General features: G+C 36.6%; 1 pseudogene across 1 annotated transcript; it reads right to left on the bottom strand.

The window, feature by feature from the left end:
- Positions 1 to 4,222: 4,222 nt before the first annotated feature.
- On the bottom strand, positions 4,223 to 6,612 carry LOC149539885 (eukaryotic translation initiation factor 3 subunit D pseudogene; annotated as a pseudogene). Its single transcript, XR_016356316.1, has 2 exons — positions 6,377 to 6,612; positions 4,223 to 6,197 (listed from the first exon to the last, which is right to left on the bottom strand). The product of XR_016356316.1 is annotated as a eukaryotic translation initiation factor 3 subunit D pseudogene (transcript).
- Between the last annotated feature and the right edge of the window lie 285 nt (positions 6,613 to 6,897).

Genomic DNA, 6,897 nt, shown 5'->3' with positions numbered 1-6,897 from the left:
GCACATATAATAAATGATTAGTCATACATTGTGAAGATCTCATGAATGAGCGACTACGACTTCATCTCACTTCATACCAATACAGAAGGAAAAATGCATAGAAATAGTACAATAAGACAATAAACATCATCTTATTAGGTTAATAATTGCAATTAAATTAAAACATTTAAATTAACCTTTTTTATGACTATTTTGAGCATAAATCATTGAAAGGAAAAAGAAAAACTAATATATATCCACAACATAAAGGCACAATAATCAAGAAGTCCAATAATATCTCTAAAACATAATCAATGGTCTCGAATAGAAAATAAATCGGATATCATCATAAGGCATCATGTCACATCACTAACATCATCATGTAGATATGATCAAAATGAAACAATAGCACAATCTATGCAACTATCACACTGAAGATACTACCAACCAAATCATGTAGATAATCACATATAATAAACAAGAGTATATCTTAGATCAAATTCATCAAGGTGTGGAATGCAAACACGAAAGGCACTACAAGATGACAAAAGACACTACAAGATGGTTGACCTCTTGAAGTATAAGACTTCACCTCTGTGAGTGTCACTAAGATGCAATGAGGCGAAATGTTTCATTCGTTCTCATGAGCTAATTGAGTGGGTTCTTTTGAAAAATCATGTAGATAATCACATCTAATAAACAAGAGTATATCTTAGATCAAATTCATCAAGGTGTGGAATGCAAACACAAAAAACACTACTAGATGGGTGACCTCTCGAAGTATAAGACTTCACCACTATGAGCATCACTTAGATGCAATGAGGTGAAATGTTTCATTCATTCTCATGAACTCATTGAGTGGCTTCTTTTGAACCACTACTCATGAAACATGGGTCCATTAATTTACCCTAAAACTACACATTTGAATCCTAAGAAAAAATTTGAAGTTTTCTGGAAAATATCTCCTACTTATCAATGATGAGCTTAAGGGGCTTTAAACTAGGGAGTTTGAGGGGCACAACACTTACTGATGGTTTTGCCAAGGAGGTTGCAAGCAAAGTAGGCTTTACATAGGAGGAAACTTCATGTTTAAGTCTTTGAGCTAGAAAAGCACTAGGATGGGTGGCCTTCAGAAAATTTCAAAGTTTCACCTCTACAAGCACCACCTAGATGTAATGAATGCTAAGAATTTAATTCATTCTCACAAAGAATGAATTTGTGTGAACCACTACTCATTAATGAATCAATAGGTTTGACTCAGAAAACTACAAGTTAAATCATTATTACAATAACAAAGTTTGACTCAATATAGAAAATATCTCAACATATAGTATTTAACTTTGTATTCTACATGTAAACTTAGTAGGAAAATATTATTGTATGCCGAGATTTTAGCAGGGCCCTTTTGAAGTCCTACCTTGAAATACAACCTCACATGCCATAAGTATTCAACTATACTGGAAAAAGCATGTTCTGGCTTACTTCTGACCATATGGAATATAGATTTAACAAACGTAATTCTGGCACATGTAGACCTGTTCTATTTCTTAAATATATTTTAGTGACAATGAACTTTCTCATCATAGATGAGGCTATACCATAATTAGATGATGACCAGATATTCACAACAGCATTAATATGTACTTTACCTGGTTGACCTGATCTGTCTAGTGATTTTTTTTCATCCAGTTACCTACCTGGCATACACCCTGAAGATATGTTCGAAAACACTGCTAGGACAGCAATATAAGGTAAGCTGAAAGAAGGAAAATATGCTTATATGTTTCCTCCTTGTAAGCAAGCATAGACCACCTCGTTTATCTCGAGTATTTATGTTGATGCAGAATCATGTAGTAATTTTCTCATTCTTTGATGTTGGAAAGAATGATTGCTATAGTCAGGTCCTCGTGTCTTACAAACCACCTTTCCTTCAAACAAAGGAAGTTTAATTATCAGTTTCATATAATGCTACCAGCGGCTGGCATCAGGTGTTCTTGCACTCATATTCAACGAGCCACTCATGTTTAAATAGAGACAATATTTTTAATCCATAAATGGAATCAACTACAGATTTCTTTTCTCTCGTGTTTGGCATCCATCCTTAGATATCTTCCATTTCCCATAGCTCTCAGCCACATAGATAAGTAAACCTCAGACATGAATCCCTTCTGACAATACAAAGGGGAAGAGCTCAAACTGTAACTGGAAATGCAGCAAATAACAGACCAATTTTCACCTGAAGCAAAAGTGATGCCCTATGACTTATCATATTAAGTGTTCCCAATTGGATCAGACGACAAAAATGAAAAAATTATAACATCAAAATAAGAAAATAAGTCAAAGGGAAAGACAGGCTAAGAAAGCATTTGAGTCATACAATGACCGTTGAAATTTTAAAAAAATCTCAAAAGCCTTGTTTGCAAACTGTACTACAATTCTTAGTTGCATCTGTTAGAAATCCACATAACACAACTCAACAATGATACTCCCATTATACTCTTTTTAATAGTTACGAATTTTCATTCTAGACTGTCCAGATCGCCAATCAACAAGCATTTTCTGATGAAGATCCTTCAAATGTGACTAGAATTAAAATTATACCTATCACCCATGTCAACCACAAATCATTGAATAAAGAACTGCAGTTTACTCCTTGAATAGAAATCTATGTAAGAGCAGATCAATATCTAGCCTTGTAGCCTAGTCAAGAAGTACCACTTATTTAACGTCTCAGAAACATCAAGAAAGACAAACAGAATTCATTGATAAATTAAAGACTTGCTTGAAAGGCCTTAGTACCAATGGCATGCATATCAGTGTCCCTTAGGCTGCACAATATTCTTTCTAACTACCTGTTTAATAAACTCACTCTCAAATTCATGTTCTTGCTGACTGCCTGTTTGATAAAATCACTCTCAACTTCACTCTTTTCCAGTATAAAAACAATATTCATCAGGAACCTCACAGAGTTCTCCACATGGCACCCATAAGATCCATTACTCTCATCATTTGCATCATACAGAACTTTTGCCTCTTGGCCATTTGTTTTTCAATCTCTTCCAGTCCTCACAAGCAAGCAGATCCTCAAACACCATCTCACACACACAATATGTAAAGCAGGGACTAGTATGATATAGCAACTTATTTTCAGAATGGCTATTATAGTCCAATATGAGTGCAGTAGCAACTTGGACCTTGCCAGTACGGTAATTTCCAATTATAGAAATGGTAACACTGGATGGCCCAGCATTCTCTAGCACAGATTACCTTTATATTACAGACATCAAAGCTCGGAACCAAAATTAGAGAATATGTAAGGCTAAGCAAAAGAATGGTACTATCCCCCTTTGACTTAATGTACTCTCAAACATAAGCATAGATGTTTTTTGCAATTTGGTTTGATTGAAACTCCCAAGCCATCCAAATATATTTTGTAGATTTGACCTTTGAAAAATCTCTGCCCTCCTTTAAAGGTATTTAATATACTCCTCGAATTCCACACCATGGATGGTCTCATAAGCACAGATGTTTTTGACAATTTGATTCAATTGAAACTCCCCTTTAAAAGCTATCCAAACATACTTTGTGGATTTGGCATTTGCAAAAGCTCTGTCATTCCTTAAAAGGCATTATCAACACATGATCCAGTCACAAAATACTCTGCAGGGTACTAAGCACCACAGAGGTATAATGGTGGGAAAATTGTGTGGAACCGCTGCCTCTGAGAATACCTCATAAATTCAGAAATTACAGGAGTATTCAAAAGTTCACAGGACTTGTCTTTTTGTATGACAATGCCAGTAGGCATTAACATAGCAATAGCCAGAATTAAACTAATGGTCTTGCAACATCTAAAAAATCTTATCAATCATAGATTTGATAGTGTAGCTGAAGTTCATAAGCCCTTTGTCACCTAAACAATGTCTTTGGCGTAAATATCAGTATTGTCACAAACCTAAAATGATGAAAACCTTTACTGCTTCCATGCCTTTTTGTAAGACAAGGAGATGGAAATCATTTGCAATCAAATTTCAGCCAAAAGGGTTTGTGTTGCATTGAATTGATTAGCAAGTATAAAAGCTCCAGGAAAACACACTTTCTTGGAAACTTCTTCATGACCAAGAGTAATCTTGCACCATATTCTAGAAAAATTGCCTTTATAACACAGAAAATTGGACAATAGTTATGCATACAAGACTCCAAAAAAATTTCACAACAAAGAACATTTGCAATACCAACGATATAGCAATTCATTCCTCTCATCTAAAAAGCATCCAGTAAAATTAATCACATAATTTCCACGGCAAATTAAGGTTTATGTAGCTTACTGATTAGGCCTGCATTTCCATTTCAATGCATTTAGAATAATCACTCGCTCAAAAATGATTCACTTAAGGAATTTAAGTCTGTTAAACTCTACCTTGTGCTAATCCAAATGAAGCAAGAATTACAATACCAAATCTAAGAAAGAAAGAGAAGTATCTCAAATGCCTGTTTGCGCTCCTACACGTCTACATCTGCATCCTTCTCTTCATTCAGTTTAGCTGTAGTTTCTTCCTCTGCTGGAGGAGGTACTTGTTCTTCCTCAGGAAGAGGTTCTTCCACGTAGTCATTCTCAAATGCATCATTAGGAACCTCATATATACGCAACTGAGGCTTTGAAGGATCTTTGACAAACACATATTTCCCTTCATTCAGTTTTAGGCAGAGATCAACAATCGATTTAACAATACCCCACATATTAGAAGTGTTCAAATTGATTTGCATTGCAAATTCTCTGGGCTTATATCCCTGAATGCTTAAAATAACATGGTTGAAGTGATCCCGAGGGTGAACCCTAGACACATAACCTAGCTTCATAACATCTGCACTTCCAAGAAGAGCTTGAGCGGTCCATTTTGCAAGCTTATTTCCATTGTTCTTGAGTTCAGTTGCCAAAACAGCACCTCTTTGGGTTTCCAACTTCTGACGCCAATCAACACCAGAAAACTTAGGATCAAATTCATTGAGAGCATTCAAAGTGAGAAACTGTGTTTGACCCCTTAGATCCATAACACTATGGACCTCGCACCTTGCGACCAATGATATATCTTCATCTAATTTCCAACGTCTATAACGATAAGCAACAGATGCAACCTCCTCGCCCTCTGAAGCAAACGGATTGGGTTCTTCAAACTCCACCTTATTGCCATCTCTAACCAGAACTTGCTGTGAAAAGTTCTGGTTGATATATGCTGCCTCCACGCTAAGAGAATGGGCAGAATTAATGTCATCTTTTGCTTCAGGTAAAGGTTCCTGGGAAGTTTCATTCACAGACAGCAAATCCAACTGAGACCCATCCCTCTTGTCAAAGAAAAGCTTGTTGCCCACCCTCTGGACTACGATATCCCACGAATACACCGACCGAGGAGCACACATCAGTGTGGCCAAGATTGTATCAGTTGCAAAAACAACAGCCTTATCCTCACTTGCAAGGCGCCTTATCACAGGATCATCAGTAGTAGTCACCTTGAAGAAGTTTCTGTTTTTGAAACGTTCCAGACGCTTCTCACTCTTTGGTGTGACTCGATCATACAACTTGTCATAGTACTCAAGAGCACCGCAAAGCACCAGATCTTCCGGCTCACCAACACTGTAGGTCAATTTGGAGAAACTAGTGAAGGGGATCTGCTCAAGCATGGTCCAATCAGGCTGGATATCCACAGAGCTCTTGAACGCCGCTGCTTCCCTGCGCTGCATGTTATTCCTGTTCTGATTATAAAACCGATCTCGTCGCTGCCGCTCCTTCTCTGCCTCCCTCTTTTTGGCCTCAACTTCTTCATCTTTCCTCTGAGGGAGCTGCCTCTGTTGCTGAAACCTCCACCTGGGGCCAAACTTGGGCTTTGGAGGGGGTTTCCCATCAACCAAACGGAATGACTCCTCGTCTGCCTCGTCAAATGCAAAATCAAATACTGAATACTCCTGCCCGCCCCTTGCATTAGGCCTAGCATTATAATTCCTTGTCCAATCTGCCACCCTCCCAAGCTTTTCGCCCTTGGAGAAAGGTGCATAGGGCACATTCTGCAACTGATTTTCTAGAAATGCAGGGCCTTCCGGAGGCCCCCAACCATCTGGATTGTCCACCACAATCGGTACTGTTAACTGTGGCTGCACTGTTCCAACCATATCTGTAGTAGTTGAATAAAGAGCTAATCTAATGTATTTGAACTTAGCGAATCCTAAGCCAGTATTCAAAACCAAAATGATATAATCAATTGGTCTTCTGCTATGAGGAAAACCTAATCAGTAAAGACCTGATGCAGTATATAAAACCTAGGATGTATCTTCAGTTCCAAGTAAATCCCAAAAACAATTGGAAAAAATATTTGCAAAATTTATCGATGGGGAAAAAGTGTACCGCCTGAAAGATTGAAAGATTTCTGTGCTCCTCCGAAACCAGCAAATACTGAAAGAAGTAGCCGTAAAAATGTCAATCCGCCTTCAAAAAAGAGAAAACCACGGAAGAAAGCCAGGTTTTGATAGTTTTCTTTCGATTATAAATCTGTATATTTATTTATTTCGAAATAAAGGAGTAAATATACAATTTATAGGGTTTAGCTTATATATTAACTAGGATGCATAGCATCTAGTTTTGTCATCTACTATTTTTATTTTGTTATTTGTTGATTTTCAAATCAACTAAGTGTAAGAGAAAATGATTAATTTAATTTTGAACAAAGTTCATTTAGTTCTTTCTATTTACTATTTGTATTTTTTTAATTTTTTTATTTGATTTTCAAATCAATGAAGTGTAAGAGAAAATTATTAATTTAATTATGAACAAAGTGAGTGTTAATGTTATGCATCAATTGTGAATAGTATTAAATATCTGGCAATTCACTTACGCTTGTGGAATTTACCATAGAAATAATTATCAAC

Source organism: Cupressus sempervirens, chromosome 9, assembly GCF_028749045.1.
Source record: "Cupressus sempervirens isolate cs-2001-9-10 chromosome 9, ASM2874904v1, whole genome shotgun sequence".
In the NCBI taxonomy this organism is placed as follows: domain Eukaryota; kingdom Viridiplantae; phylum Streptophyta; class Pinopsida; order Cupressales; family Cupressaceae; genus Cupressus; species Cupressus sempervirens.
The sequence above is the reverse complement of the archived record's forward strand: the minus strand, read 5'-3'. Positions and strand labels throughout refer to the sequence as shown.